The sequence below is a fragment of the Equus caballus genome, chromosome 28 (genome assembly GCF_041296265.1).
Source record: "Equus caballus isolate H_3958 breed thoroughbred chromosome 28, TB-T2T, whole genome shotgun sequence".
NCBI classification, from domain to species: Eukaryota; Metazoa; Chordata; class Mammalia; order Perissodactyla; family Equidae; genus Equus; species Equus caballus.
Window position 1 is genome coordinate 23,950,411 of NC_091711.1, and position 16,806 is coordinate 23,967,216.

Consider the following 16,806-nt stretch of genomic DNA (forward strand, 5'->3'; position numbering starts at 1 on the left):
CTGGGTTCATTTGAATCATGTGTTCATCATTTGGCTGACAGTGGCTGTGGGAGGAGGATGTATGGGATTTCAAAATGCTCGAGTATCCAGATGCCTGATGGCAAGAAAGCTTATATGTTCTCAAATGAGATGTCCAGAGCCACTCTAGAGGGCTTAGGGAATTCAATCCTTCCTGGGCAGAGGAATGCCTGGGGCCTCTTCCTCATAGAGGCTTTTCCTTGTAAAGCCAAGGAAACTAAAATGAATATCCGGAGAGGCATTCGGGAAGAACATAAATTACAAAAGAACAACCTGCAGCCTAAGGAGAATGTGGAAGAAGGAAAAACTGTTCCATGAAATGGATGAAAGAAAGGGGAATGGATAGGGCTGTTTCTGGCTGAATGGGCCTCATGCTCTCTTAGAGTCACATTCAAAGAAACAGCCATCTTCAGAAAACTAAAATCAAAAGAAACTTAAATCTTTGCTTAGTCTTTTGATTAAATATTTAAGTTGGAGTATATTTTTAATATGCAGCAAAACTCTTTGAAATATAGTTTAGACACTTTTCTCTTCAAGTTCTCTTCTGTGCCCCACAGTGGCTTCCCCCTAAAATCATGGTCTCCACTGTCTACCTCTATTTCAAAAAACTCTATTTGACAACTTCTTTCATTTGTGCCTCAGTTCACTTTTATGGATATCGACCGAGCCTCTTTGGATTTTTTGTTTTCTTTTTGCTTTACCGTAGTTTCTGGTAGAAAAAGAAGCCTCTAGGCAATGACCTAGAAACCAACAGGGGAGCCTAGATAATGGGTGGGATCCATAATTTAATCATTTCCCTATAATACTGATTGCATGTCACCAATAGTTTTCATTTGCATTCCAGTCAAAATATTTTCTAATTGTCTTTGAGTCTTCGGTTTTTGGCCCATGGGTTATTTAGAAGTTTGTTGTTTACCTTCCAAATATTGAAAGATTTTCCAGCTATCTTTCTGTTATTAACGTCTAGTTCGTTTCTGCTGTGGCTCAAAAGCATAGTTTTGTGTTCTGTTTTGGGGTCGAGGGTTCTGCAAATGTTAATTAGTAAAGTTGGTTGATCTTTAATTAATTACAGTCTACCTTCAAATACTATCATATCCTACAGCAGTACGCTCCCAATTCCTGCCTCCCATCTTCGTGCCACTCTTGTGCTACGTTTTACTTCCCTGTCCTATAGGCTTTATTGAATCACCTATCTTTTTAGAGAACATAGGACTTAAAAAGGAATTGCACATTTCCCATTATTTTTGCCATTTCTGGCACTCTTTGTTTCTCCGTGCAGATCCAAGTTTCTGTCTAGCGTAATATTGCTTCTGTCTGAAGAAATTCCCTTAACATTTCTAGGAGTGGAGGTCTGCTCATATTCATTTCTCAGTTTTTGTTTGTTGGAAGAAGTCTTTCTTTATCCTTTATTTTTTCAGATCTTTTTGACAGTTTTGTTCTTTCGGTTCATAAAGATGTTGCTCCATTGTGTTCTGACTCACACAGCTTCTGACAAGAAGACTGCCGTCATTCTTCTCTTGGCTCCTCTGTAATATGTCCTTTTGCTCTGACTGCCTTAGAGACTGCTCTTTATCCTTGGTTTTCAGTAGTTTGACTATAATGTGTGTAGGTGCTAGTTTTGTTTTGTTTGCAGAACAGCTATGTATAAGAGCAATGCTTTTCAAACTTTAATATGCATATGAATCTCCAAGAGATCCTGTTAAAATACAGAGATGATTCAATAGGTTTGTGCTTCCACCTGAGTTTCTGCATTTCGAACAAAGTACCAGGTGAAGGCAATATGGGCAAGGTCTTAGAACACTGTCAGGGGTGGGAGCGGCAAGCAGTTTACCTGGTAGCAGTGTCTGATTTTCGTCTCTCACTGGTCAAGTTCATCCCATGGGCTGTTAATACTCTCATATTTCTGAGTTGGACTAGTCCCCCTTCAGGCAGTCTCTAAGGAAGCTGAGCCTCTCTGACCTGAGTGCGAGAGATGCTCCTATAGCTGTGGAGGTAACAGAGCCCGGGAGGCTGAAGCAACCATTGGTAATAGAAAACGAGAAAGGGGTGGTTACAGTCACAGGAACGAAAGATGTCCGAAGCAAGGTGAACAGCAAGGTCTAGAGGGGGAAGGTAAGTGAATCTGCGTGGTTGCATTGACTGACTCCAGTCCCAAGGGAATGCCTTTTGAGGGCATGATTTGGAAGTGGCATACCACACCTATTCACATCCTAAAGGCAAGGAGCAGGTCACACAGCCACAGCTAGCTGAAGGAGAGACAGGAAAATGTTGACTTGAGCTGGGAAGCCTTGTGCTCATCCTAAACTTCTATTGATACTGAATTAGAAGAGAACAGATGTTGGAGCATCAATGAGCAGTCTGTGCCACAACAATGCATGGAACTGTTCTGTATGACCCAGATCATGCCGCAAATGCTTCTGCCTGATGATCAGATCTCAGGGAAACCAACCCATTCTAGCCAAGAGATCCAGCTATTCCACAGGAACTGCAATTAGATGATCCTTGAGGATCGTAAACTGAGTTGTTTTAAAGTAGAGTTGCCAGATTAGCAAATGCAAATACAAAATGCCCAGTTAAATTTTAATTGCAGAGAAGGAACAAAACAATATTTAGTGTAATGGGTTCCAAGTATAGCATGGAACATACTTAGACTAAAATTTTATTTTTTGGATTATTTGAAACTCAGATTGAACTAGGTGTCCTCTTATCTGGAAATCCCATTTTCAAGTGGTTGTAAAGAAAAAAGACCTGTAAAGGCATTCTCAGATGGCTTGATGGTGATATTTTCTTCTCTCTACCATTGAAATCCCTTTTCTCATCTATAAGATTGACAGAGTCAGTTGTGACTAATGTAGGTTTAGTTCTCTTGCGGAAAGGTATGCCAATCTGGCATGGTGACAATCCAATTCATATTTCTCATACATTCAAAAATTATATTTAAAATAATCTACTTGTAAGTAATCAAGGCTCTTAATCCGTAAAACCAGAATTTTATGTTCAGTTTTGCTCCTGGGAAAATACAAGTATGTGTTGAACAAATATGCTCGTGGAAGCCTCCAGAAAACCAGAATACCCAAATCAGGGAAACAAGTCACTCCTTAGTAAAGTCAAGGACTTGCGGATAGATAGGGAGACAGAAACACAGACAGATAGATATAGATAGATATGAATTTAGGTAGTTAAATACCATGCCACAGTTTATTCCATAATACAAAATTTTTTATTCATTAACAACAATCAATTACCAAATTGACTCAAGTTGGGTAATTTGGAATATAGTTGTCACCAAGGAAGACAGGAGCTCAAAAAGGAGTAATCTCTCACACTGTGTGTTTTCAAGTATAGAAAGAGCAAAACACCCTGTGGGCAGTTAAGGCTGGGAAGAATCTCACTGGGCCTCACAGGCAGTTTGTGCTCCAGTCACACATGCTTTCAACCCACTGCAAACCTCTCACTTGATCATTCAAAAAGCAATTCCAAAGGACCCTTAAGGAATTGGTACCCATGGCATGGTGTAATTTAGATAGTATTTCTAACCCAAATTGCTTTTCATACTTCTTCATTAACCATTTATTGACCACCTACAACGGCTCGAGCATCATGCTATCATCATATCATTTCAGAAGCCATTTCTCTCTGGGCATTGTCAATCGTTTTGCCTTATGACTACAATGAGCAACTCTGATCATGGAAGCAAGCTCTTGAGAAGACCAATTTGATCTGCCAAGTGTTTTATTTCTCATTCCTCCCACCCTACGTCTGGTGCCCCCATGACTACCCTGTGTTTCTCTCTGGCTTTTCTTTGACACACTGCCTTAACCCACTGTCAATGGGACAAGCGATATCGTGAAGGAATCTGACTTGGAGAGGCAGAGAAAGATGTGCACTCCACTGACCAGTCCCATTTCTTGGCCAGGAGTGTCAGGCTGCCCACAAAAGATAGCTTCATGCAGGACTCAGCCAGGAGGAAATGACATTTTCAGCCTCCTGTCTAGTTACTCAACCAGAAGATTTCCTTTTATCAGAAATCTTCTCTCCAGCGGTTCAGTGTCCTGAGTGTAAGAGGTAAATGAAGAAGAGAGACAGCATCAAATGTTCATAAAATGGAACCCATTTCCTTGCTTCAGCTTGCTGCTGTGAACAATAGGATCCACTCTGCACAGAGAATCTGTGAGCTCTGAGGATCTGAAAAGGCCACCCACTCAAACTACAAATACCATTACCCGAGCTGCCCACCCCCGACCCCATCACCACCACTGTGGCCCCCAGTTGACAAGACTTCTTGAGCTCTCCATTTCCAAAAGGGGAAGGCTGGGCAGTGACAACATTTTAGTCTTCTTTTATGGGATCTGTGTGCTGTAGCTTGACATACAACACGTGGTAAGCAGTAAGCATAGAGATTAGGAATGGAGATTTAGGGACTAGACTGCTTATAGTCGTACCCCAGCTCAGTCAAGGTTGTAGCTGTGTAATCTGGGACAAATTACTTAACCTCTCTGTGCCTCAGTTTCTTCATCTTTTAAAAAGAAGGCAATAATAGTGCTTAACTCAAGGTTGTTGTGAGGATTAAATGGCTTAATTTATGTAGAGCACTTAGAACATAGACTATAATAGTTCTCAAAAAATCATAGTTATTAATATTTCACTGTGACATGTTTCTCTTCTACAGGCATTTATTGTCTACCGTGTTAGTTTCTTTTTGTTCTTTTTTTAAAGGTATGCTTTTTTTTTGGTGAGGAAGATTGGCCCTGAGCTAACATCTATTGCCAATCTTCCTCTATTTTTTTCTCCCCAAAGCCCCAGTACACAGTTGTATATCCTAGCGGTAAGTCATTCTGGTTCTTCTATGTGGGATGCTGCTGCAGCATGGCATGATGAGCAGTGCATAGTCCACACCCAGGATCCGAACCAGCGAACCCCAGGCCGCCCAAGTGGAGCATGTGAACTTAACCATTCTGCCATGAGGCCAGCCCCTGGTGTTAGTTTCTTATTGCCTCCATAACAAATTACTACAATTTTTGTGGCTAAAATCAACACAAATTTATTTCCTTTCATTTCTGGAGGCTCTCAGTTTCATGGATTAAAGTCAAGATGCTGGCAGGGCTGCATTCCTTCTGGAGGCTCTGGGGAGAACCTGTTTCCTTGCCTTTGCTAGTTTCCATAGCTGTATTCCTTGCATTCTTTGGTTTATGGCTTCTTCTTTCATCTTCAAAGTTAGTGGCATATCATCTTCAAATCTGTCTCTGCTTCCATCACCACATTGCCTTCTGTCTGACTCTTCTGTGGTCAAATTTCCCTCTGTCTCCCTCATATAAGCATAGTTGTTATTACATTTAGGACCCACCTAGATAGCCCAGGATAATCTAACTGTCTCAAGGCACTTCATTTAATCATATCTGCAAAATGCCTTTACCATATAAGGTAATATTCACAATTCTGGGGATTAAGACCTGGATATCTTTTGGGGTCAGTATTTAGCCTACCATACTCACTCAGTGCCAAATAGTTGGCTCAACACTGTACATAATTCTCTCATTTAGTCTGCATAGAAACCCTTTGAAGAAGTTGTTTTAATCCCCATTGTTGAGATGAGAACACTAAGGCATTAAATGTTTTAAGCCAGGTATCCAGTAACTGGCAACATCAGAACTTGAAACCAAGAGCTTGGGATTCCAAAGCCCATGCTGTCAATCATTATACTCTGTTCTCTCTGTCTACCAGTGTTTGGCGGAAGAAGAAGTAGAATATGAAGAGGTGTCTAAAGTAGGGTATGTCCCCAAACTGAGAGCCCTGGGCAGTCTAACAGCAGCCCAATGGGCAGGGAATGTTGGATTGAGGGTTGTAGCATCATAGGAGCCCTCTTGATGGACTTGACAATGTTTTACATGGATTGTCCCTGAACCTTGAGTTCAGGACTAGGTCTTGTTCACTGTAACATGCCCAGTGTCTATCACAGTGCTTGGCATATTGCAAATGTCCACTAGATACCTGATGAATGGATGAATAAATGAAATAGCCTCCTCATTCCTTTTAGGCTTAATGCTCAGTCTCTTGGGTTCACTTCCACCTCCCCTCTCAATCACTTTCTCTTCTTTCTGTTACTTCCCTGCTTGGGACTGGAGCTTCCTTCTCACTCTGTTGGGGAGTTCCACTCTTCACTGTCAGAGAGACACGATTTGGAACAGACTTGTAAATGATCACCATCAGTAGATTGATACTTCTCCTATTTCCTGGATTCTTCAAGGTCCGAACAGCCTTGTCACCCTGGCCTTGAAGAGCCTTCTCAGAGAAGATGGCAAAGGCAGGACATTAGCTTGAGGAGGTGCTCCCGGGATGGAGGAGGAGTGACTATGGAAGGAAGACTTCTGTTCCACTCCAAAGGTTGGCCTCAAATAGCCTGCCCATCCTGTTTCTTAACTCCCACCCCTCACTTCCTGCAGTCAAGAACAGCTCAGAATTATTCACTTCATCCTATAATTGAAAATAAATAAGAATAATCTGTTAAACGTTAACAACAACATGTTAAGCTAAATGAAAGTCTAGACAACAAACCAGAAGAGGATATTCAATAAAGAAACTCAAACTATTGAATTCAGCAGTGTAAGAGCTAAAGGGTTTGAGGAACAGTTTCATCAACCCCCGTTTCCATGGTTTGTAAGTCATCAAGCTTACACACCTGTCTCCTCATTCAGATCTCAGCTCAAAGTCACCTCCTACTGGAGGCCCGCTGTGACTGCTCTATTTCAGACAGTTTATCCCTCTGCTCCCACCACTCTCTGGGCCACAGTCCTGTTTTATTATCCTCAGAGTACTTACCACCCTCCGGAAAAAATGTCTCTTTTCAAAACTTGGGTGTTAATCTTCTTTATCTCCTCGTTAGAATATAAGTTCCATGTGAGCAGGGATGTCTCTGTGTTAGAACCAGAATGGTGGTGGGCATCTAGTAGACAGTCAACAAATGCTGCTGAATGAATATACTAGATGGGAATGGAAGAATATGAGCTTCTCAAAACAGGGAGGTAGGGGGATGAGAGACAAAAAGAGGGGTGGAGAAAGAGACTTTGTCTTTATTTAACCTAATCTTCCTTCCCCTGTTGAAGTTCCCCTGCTCCAGGTAAAGGGAGACAGCCACCAAATTAAGAGAAACAAAAAAAGTGAATTCTTGGGGCTGGCCCAGAGGCTTAGTGGTTAAGTTTGTGTGCTCCACTTCAGCAGCCTAGATCCCGCAGGCCCAGATCCCGGGCGCGGATCAAGACACCTCTCATCAAGTCGTGCTGTGGCAGTGTCCCCCATATAAAATAGAGGAAGATGGACACACATGTTAGCTCAGGGCCAATCTTCCTCACACACACACAAAAAGAAGTCAATTCTTGATTTTTATGCTGGCTGATAATTTCAGGGATTTTCAGGGATAATTTTGACAAATGTGATGTTTTGCCTTAGGCTCTAGTATTAGAAACACTCCTTGTGAGATGCGGTTTCTGACTCATACAAACGTCGGCCTGTAGAGGGTGCTAGTTCCTTTCAAAAAACTAAAATGTGACACAATTCATTGAGTCCTGGAAAGCGTTTACAAAGGAAGCAGGGATGCAGCTTAGTAACAGCTGATGAAACATTTAAATTTGCCACATTTTGTATCATAACTAAAGTTTAAGGAAAAAAGAAAGCAATCTGTGAAAATGCCAGAAGCATTCAAAGACCTCTCCTGGGGAAAAGAAGTGGCATCATTTTTCAAACATAAAGAAGAGAAGCCAGGCTAAGAGAAGCATCTAGAAGAAGGGAATGTTGTGCATATTGTGAAAGAGAAGCCTGAGGCTGGGAGAAGTGGCGAGTCCTGGACGAGGGGTTGGCAGGCCCCTCCAGATTCCAGCCTGCGCTCACGTGGGCAGTGGGGACTGGCAGGCCTGGCGTGAGATGCCTGTGGACTCTGTAGACGGGGCGCATTGTTCTGACAGCTGTTGGGCACAGCCTTCTTGAAACTGACCCTGGGCTTCACCGTTCAGCAAGGACTGTGGGGAGGAAGACCCACTCGAGAGTTTTGCAATATGTAGCTGCTCACAGTAGGCTTAGCAGGACCCACAAGGGAGCCTGGTGGGAGGGAGAAGCCTCGTCAAGGTTCGGATCTGCAAAGAAGTCTTCAGGAGAGGAAATGGAACCCGCAAGTGAGTTCTCATTACTTCTGAGCCCTCTAGAAGGAGCAGCTGTTGAGGCTGCTTTGATAGCCCAGAGCTAACCTCAAGGCAGAGATTCGTAATCCGAGTACTCCAGCCTTCATATTCCAGCGATCAGATGCAAGTTTCAAGGAAAAGTTGGATTCAAAAAATCCATAAGTACTGTGACACATCTTATTATGTATGATGTTTTCAATTGGGAACTGACCTTCCTTTTGTCAGTTCAAGGTGGATTAGTCACTTTACCGTAATGTCCAATGGCTAAACTTTAAACCGAATCAATAAAGGGCGAGGAATGAGTTTGCAAAAACAATCAGCTGCCTCCCTCAATTTAATCGTAAAATCAGTCAAATCAGTTTTTTGGCACAGGATAGGAAAAACATCTATTTCACCAATGAACTATCTCATTGATTAAATGATTTTCCTGGAAGACATACTTACAGTCTAAGATTTAAATTTTTTTTAAAAGTCTATTTTTCAAACACATTTTCAAGATTCTGAAGTCATCCTCTTTTCCCCTAAGGATTCGCTTCATCTCAGATGCTCTTTTAACTTTTCCTCTGTTGTTATTTTTAACCATTAACTGTGTACTCAAAGTAGGAAAAAATCTACTTAAATGTTTAAAAGTCAATGTTAGCCCAAGAGCCTAAATACCAGCAAGGAGGAAGAGGTAACAGTTATGGAGTTCTTACTGGAAGCCACTTGACACTACCTTATTTCAACCTCACTGTGACTGAGTGAGGGAAGTACTGTTCACTCCATGCCGTGATCAAGGTTAACCACTTAAGGCCACAGGTCAGACAGGAAATGTAAGTGAGCAAAGCAGGCCGGCTATGAGGACTTGTTCCCCCACCGGAAGATGTAAACAAAGGGTCCAGGTCCTACTTTTCAAGAGAAGCTAGAAGATTTATGTGAACTCCCCTGGTTTTTAAAGAACAGTGGTAACTAATCAAAAGAAATGTTTTCAATACTGGGTGGGCCAAATAAAGGAAATCTGGGGCTGAACTTGGTCCCAGGACTGCCATTTGGCAATGTCTGGTAGTGGGGTGAAAATAAGGCTCGGGAAGGTGACATCACCATGCTGCACAGCTGTGGTGGGTGACAGACAGGCACGTGCTTCCCAGAGCCCAGGATTTCCTGACTACCCCATTCTTGGATACTGACACATGCTGCTGGTGGGTTACTCTGTGAAGTCCTTTTAATGTACCCAGTATAGCAAAATCCTTTTTTAAAAATCACAATACATTGATTCAGCTTAGTATGAGGTAAACAAAGACAAGTAAATGTGGGTTTCTGAAGGAAGTGAGATTCTGGGGCTGGGCCTTCTCTGAGGTATCCTTCCCTCTGCCTATAAAAACTAAAAAATAAAAAGCAAAGCCAGACTTAGTAAGGAGAGGCTTTATTCAAAAGGTTATTTGCAAGGAGGAGAAAGGGACTCTTGCAACAGGGAGAAAGATCTGACCATAAGGTCTGCAAGCATCTCAAGAGTTAGTCCAAAGGGGGTTTTCTTTTATAGGGAGGAGTGAACCGGAACTGGGTGTGGGGAAGTGGGATGAAGGCCTGGCCTGCCGGGATAGCAAATCAGAGAATGTTTCCCCCTGAGGCCAGCCTATTTTAAGGAGGGGCCCTCAAGGCAGGGCTGTATGCTGGGCCCTGCTGAGAGTGGGCCAAAGTTCAGGGACCTGGGGTAAGGAGAGAAGCTTAACCAAAGTTCGGTTGACAAACGCATTGTTCTGATTGATCGGTGGAGATAAGCAGTCCAATTAGTCATTTATGAGGCTAAGAGTGGGAATTTGGAAGGTCTGTGTGTCTGGCCTTGCCACAGGCAAGCAAGGGGGGGCCTTCCTGAGTCTTCTGTGAGTCACGTGGGGCATGGTGTGTCTTGCAGTAAGCCATTTTCTGGGACACAAAAGGGTTAGGGTCTGTCTGAAGATTCAGGTAAAATTCAACATTGTCCAAACAGAAGCACAAGAAGGACAAAAGAGAGTGACATCAGGCCTACTGCCCAGGCTCAAGCTGCTTAAAGCCAAGGCCGACGTTCCCCATGGGCAGGGTCAGGAAAGAAGCTAGGAAGGTCCCAGTTTCTGGTGGAGAGGGACAAGCTGTTGTAGAGACTCAGGACTGCTGGCCCCGGGCACACAGAGGCCTGCAGGGTTTGCTGAAGCAGCACTCTGTGGCGTGACATCAGCTCCACCAGTGTCAAGGGAGCAGGTGCAGAACTGGCAGGTCATAGGTGTGGCCGTCTCTGGCCCAAAAGACTCGGAAATGACTGGGAGCTATTTCAGAACTGAGGAGCCAAGAGAAAATGTGGGACAAAAAGACCCCTCAGGTTTCACTCAGAGCCGTCCTCATGGCCAACTTGAGCCATCAGGACAGACACAGAACAAATCCAGGAATCAGCTGATGAGGGCTTGTGCAAAATGATAATTTTTCTTTCTTTCTTTTTTTTTTTTTTTTTTGAGGAAGATTAGCCCTGAGCTAATATCTGCTGCCAATCCTCCTCTTTTTGCTGAGGAAGACTGGCCCTGTGCTAACATTTGTGCCCATCTTCCTCTACTTTATTTGTGGGATGCCTGCCACAGCATGGCTTGACAAGCAGTGCATAGGTCCACACCTGGGATCCGAACTGGCAAACCCCAGGCTGCCAAAGCGGAATGTGCACACTTACCCGCTGTGCCACCAGGCTGGCCTCAGTTTTTCTTTTAATTAGTATTATCTTGCCCCCTCAGTCTGTCTCAGGTTGAAGTTACCTGGGAGATGTTTGCTACATTACATTTGCATCAATGGTCAAATTCTTTGCACGGATGCTCGCTGTCAGGAAGTGCTCTTCAGCTAACTTTTCATTCCATCAGACCTTCCTTCTGTTTAACTTCATCTCTTCCCTCCCATTCAACTCGGGATTTGTCGTCCTTGTCTCACACTCTAACAATTTGAGGGCCGTCTTTGGCGTGGACATGAAAAGTGTCACCCCAGATAGATTAACCACATATCACTGAAAGTTTAAACCAACAAACACAACAATAAAAATGCTCTCACTATTCTGAGCAATCCAGGAGGTCTTCCCATTGTTTAGATCAGTTTTGAGTTTAAATTGTTGTCATTCTAGTAAATTAGCTAACCTCTGCTGTCCACCTGGCAATGAAGGCCACTCTGTTAAAAACCAAGTACACCCTCAACTTGAGTCATTTATTTAATGTCCAGGACAGCACTGTCTCATAGTAAGATAATGCAAGCCACATGTCATTTTAAATGTCATAGTAGCCACATTTAAAAAAAAAAGTAGAAACAGATGAAATTAATTTAATAATACATTTCATTTAGCCCAGTACATCAAAAATATAATTTCAGCAGGTAATCAGTATAAAAAAATCATTAATAAGATACTTTACATTCTTTTTTCTTCATCCTACGTTTTCAAAATCTGGTGTGTATTTTACGTTTACAGTACGTCTCAATTCAGACTTGCTACTGAAGGGGATCTTGGTATGCCACCCCAAAATATGCCCCTTTGGCATAAGGATTATTTTGAACTAAAGGCAATTGAGAATGAATAGATTCAGGAAGTTCTCTGCCCTTCCTTTGTCTGCCTAAAAGCAGCACATACATTTCCTTTTGTGAAGGTACCCCCCTCCCCATACCAGGTACCGGGAAGGGAAGAGCAACTGTTATCACTGGAGACACTGAGATGAATTTGCAACAACAGGCCTTACTAAGATAACCTTTGTCTTCCATTAGTACCCCCACATGTTTCCTAGTCACTTCCGCATGATTTATCATCCCTTCAAGTCCAAACCCTCTTTCTTTTGTTAAAATGGTATATAAGCCCCCAAGTCTAACTGCTTCTTTGAGTTTCACTTCCTTTTTGTGAACTCCTAAGCACATAAATAGTAATAAAAATTGTGTGCCTTTTCTCTTGTTAATCTCTCTCTTGTTGGTTTATTTTGCAGGTCCCCAGGTACTGAACCTAAGAGGTTAGAGGATGTTTTTCTTACCTGACGCTGCATTTCAAGCACTCAATAGCCACCTATGGTGAGTGGCCACAGTATTGGACAGAGCAGGTCTGGAAGAATGATGTATAGTGTTCTTCTAATCTATGTTTCATTTCTGATCTAGACTTTATTTTTTTTTATGTAAAAGCAATTCTTGTCAGTACTTTCCATGGTTGCAGAAATTCAACATAAACGGTATTACATTTTACCAACTGGTAACAATGAATAGCTTAACTGAGACTATAATATCTCAGTTTTGCATTCTTGAAGGTTCCAGACAATGAGAAAAAGGTCAATCCTTTCCCCACATTCCTTTATGCTTCGGTCCTGAAAAAACTGTTACTGATAGCTTTCCAAAAGGGAAAAACAAAAAAGCTAATCATAATTCAAAAATTATATGTGCTTTCATTTAAAAACAAATAAACAAAGAAAACCAGACTAAAAGTGAGGATCAGATTTGTACCTCGCTGGAATTTTCTGTTATGTAATCAGCTGTGGTTTCTAGTTGTGCTTTTCTTCTGGACCCAGGGTGGAGAAACTCTTCAGAGACCAAATAAAATAACCCCATGTTCTGAAGTCAATTAAAAGTATAAATCATTACGTTATAAATAGTAGGATACCCTATTCAATGGTTTTACAGATTTCAGGTCTTTAAAACACAAATGGATTTGATTAAAGTGTAATTGGATTTATTAAAATCTAATTGAGAGCATATGTTTTGGCACCTCTATTATTTCTCCAAAAATATAAAGATGTGCTCTTTTCCTTTTGCATATTTTTTGGCTTTGCTTAAAATTTATACAAGTGTTCAAGATCTAAAATATAAGAATCGGAATAGGTGTAAAATCACTACATCACTGTTGTTCTTTCCACCACAACACGTCAGACGTAAGAGATGAATTGCAGACCCTCGTCCTGCTTTTCTTCCATGCTGTGCTCTGCTCCAGTTCTTGTCTTTCTCTGAATGAGGACTCATGCTGTGGCCGTTAAATGAAAAGAGCATTCCTTTCTCTTTAGCTTATTCTTATCCTAAAGAATATTTTTTCGTTGTATGTTTCCTGGCAAAGGAGAAGATGAAAATTCACCATTAGGAGGCCTAGTTGGATTTATGGTGACATCAATTAAATATTTGATGAATGGATGACTATATGAGTGAGGAGATGAATGAGTATAGTCAAACCCAGGATGTCACACATGACAGGGAGGCTGGAATTAGAATCAATGCCCAAGTGAGAAGGCCCTGAGTGTCATCCACAGTCCTTTTATGGTCTTCCAGGAGTACTCCATGATCACTGTTCTCTAGAAACTTGTACGAAAGTAAATCTTAAAAGGATTATGGATGTTTTTGGCTGTTAGCACAATTTCTCACAGGGCCTGAAGATCTGAGGTTGTGCAACTCTGTACTCTTTATACACTACCACATCTCCAGCACAAAGTCCCTGGCAAGCTGCTGTTCAGTTTAGCTGTTCCCTGAACCATTCACCTGAAAAACTGGAACCATCAAGAAAATGAGCATATCCTTTGCGTGGCTGTACTGAAGCTAAATGTCAACCACATTGTGGTGCTTCCAGCCATTTTTCTATTCTGACTCTATTTCAGGGGTTTTAACCTATAGCCCACAGACCCCTACTCAGACTATGGCTGTGAACTTCTGGGAAGAATATGCCTTTTTTTTTCATTTTTCTGAAAAGAGTTTCCAGTGGATTCTCGAAAGATTAAGAACCCCTGCTCAAAGGAGACACTCATAAACTGGGAATAGAGGAGCATCATTGTTATAACAGGTCAACAGAGAAGAAACTATGGATGCTTGACTGCCAAGAGCCTTGCTCGGCTGTTTTGCATTAAGAGAACAGAGAATCCCAGCCTGGCATGTTATACATCAGCAATAGAGTGGCTTCTGGAGTGGAGGCCTCAGTCCATATGCGTAACTGTAAACCACACTGGGCTCTATTAACCAGAAGTTTTAGCTATAAAGAAGAGATCTTATAAAGCAGTATATCAAATGGTTGTGGCTGAGTCTTCTGTTCCATACCTACACAGAGATGGTAATTGAAGTCAAGAGCATCATCTTCTAATACAAACAGCAAGGGAGGAGCTTGACCCTAACGTAACCTCCGTGTCATCCCATGAGAATACCACATGTGAGGAATGGCTGAGGACATCCATCTCTAGAGATCATTTTCAAAATTTGTCTAGGTTATTGAACCAAAAACCAGGGGAAAAAAATCAACAGTTCTATTTATTCCTTTATTCCAAATACTTATTGAGGTCACAAACAAGAGCAATTTATCTCCCTGAGAAGTTTTATGTGTTTGCTTTGGCCCATGTTCTTTTGATTAGAGAGGCAGAGAATGAGAACATACAAAATTAAGTTCAGTTGCACTTTTACTCTCATTGTTTAATACAAAAAGCTACATTCTTTATTCCACATTATCTAATGAGAGAGAGAGTGTTGAAGGGTGAATCTTAACAGTATAAAATTTGTTCTAGGAATGTAAGGATGGTTCAAAGAGAGAAACTGTAGCAATGTAATTCATGTTAACAGACCAAAGGACAAAAGTGACATGATTTTCTCTTATATATGCAGAAAATAATGTTTAAATCTATAGTGAACTTTTGAAAAAGCTCTTTAGAAAACTAGAAATAGAGAAAACGTTTCATAACCTGATAAGGTCATCAACTAAAACTCAGCAGCAAATTTAATATTTATGGAAGAAATACTAGAAGCATTTCCTTTAAGGTTGAGAATAAGACTAGGATGCCTTTTCTCACCCATAATTTCCATGTGCTATTGGAAGTCGTGGCCAATAAAATAAATCAAGAGAAAGAAAGATGAATAAAGATGGGAAGGGAAGAGAGTCAAGAGGCTCAGTCATTATTTACAGATGATATAAATCTTCACAGAAAACTCCAAAGAGATTTGGTAGATGCACTATTTAGAATTCTTGGTGAAGTTCAGCAAAGGGTCTGGATACCTTTCTGACTATGTTAACCTAGGAATTATCCTAATAAATAAACAGCAAATATCTTGGCGAAATCTTTAAAATCTGACTAAAGAGGTATTTTTCCAGCTTCAATGTACATACAAATCACCTGGGGATCTTGTTTAAAAAGCAGATTCTGATTCAGTAGTTCTGGGAGGGACCTCAAAGTTGGCATTTCAAAACCTCCCTGGTGAGGCTCATGTAGCTGGTCCATGGACCATACTTTGTGTAGCATAGTACTGAAGTACTCAAAAGGATAGATGGAAATACAAGGCATGCCCATGTGGAGAAAATGAACAATCGTAAAGATTCGAATTCTCTCCAAAGTAGTCTATGATTTTAACACAATTTCCACCCAAAATCACAGTAAAATTTGGGAGTATTTGCTCAATTTACATGAAAAAAAATTTGGGTGTTTTTGTGTTTTTTCAGGGAAAAAAAGAACAAAGTTCCCCTGCCATCTATTAAGACACGTTACAAAACCAAGGTAATTTAAAAACAACAATTTGTTAGTAGCACAAGAACAGACGATCAAACAATGAAACAGAATAGAGTCCAGAAACAGATCCCAGGATCTTGATGTATGAAAGAGGTGGCATCAAAACTTAGTAGGGAAGAAATAAATTGTTTGATAAATGGTGGGGAGAAAATTGGTTACCCTTGGGAGAGGACAAAAATTAGAACTCCACCTCACACACACAGGCAGAGAAAAGACCTGCAGTGGGGGCCGGCCCCTTGGCCGAGTGGTTAAGTTCACGCACTCAGCTTTGGCAGCCCAGGGTTTCACTGGTTCGGATCCTGGGTGCAGACCTAGACCACTCATCAAGCCATGCTGAGGTGGCGTCCCACATTGCAGAGCCAGAAGGACATACAACTTTTTACTGGGGTTTTGGGGAGAAGAAGAAAAAAAAGAAGATTGGCAACAGATGTTAGCTCAGGTGCCAATCTTTAAAAAAAAAAAAAACCTGCAGTGGTCTATGTTTCCAGCTGATACTGATCTTGGGCTTCTGATCCAGAGCCAGAAAGCAGAGGAGAGACAAACCATTTCTAGCAGGTTGTCTCCCCACATAAGCACATGGATCTACCACTTACCTCCTTCAATTACTTTCTCTTGGCCTCGGAATTCATAGAAATTCCTCCAAGGTACTCAAAATGGGCCAGTCCTTGGATATGGTCCCAGTATACCGGATTGTGTCTTCAAGATGTTTTTGTCTTCATAAGCATTTTATTGTGAAGTTGGAAAGAGCCACATTAAGAGCTGCTGACCAGATGCAGATTTAACTACTCTTAACTTTCAGATTATTGAGTTCAACATATTAGTAGTTTTTACCCATTCATGTGACCACAAATTCGATTTTCATATCTCCTTCATTTTCATTCAAGTTCATAATAAAAATATTTGACTAGGTCACAGTCATAGACAAAGCTCTCAGAAAAATAATTAGGAGATTTTGCAGAAAGCTGATATGGACCCATTGATTATCAGCAACGTTTGGGTAAGGCACTTCCTGATCCCCTCCCTTTGTAGCTCTGCTCTCTCTGTAGCTGGGGCCACTTGACTTCCACCTATGGTCTTGGCCTCCCTGTATGTCTGGGAATAATCCCAGGAATTTGAAGGTCTCCAGACCAAAACTCTAGAATTCA

General features: G+C 41.5%; 1 long non-coding RNA gene across 1 annotated transcript in view; it reads left to right on the forward strand.

Annotated features, from left to right (window-relative positions):
* The window catches only part of LOC111771008 (uncharacterized), a 45,274-nt gene extending 31,098 nt beyond the window's left edge, over positions 1-14,176 (forward strand). Inside the window, exon 3 of the long non-coding RNA XR_011433742.1 lies at positions 12,137-14,176. This is a non-coding gene — a long non-coding RNA (uncharacterized lncRNA). The remainder of the gene's footprint in view (positions 1-12,136) is intronic.
* Positions 14,177-16,806: the final 2,630 nt, after the last annotated feature.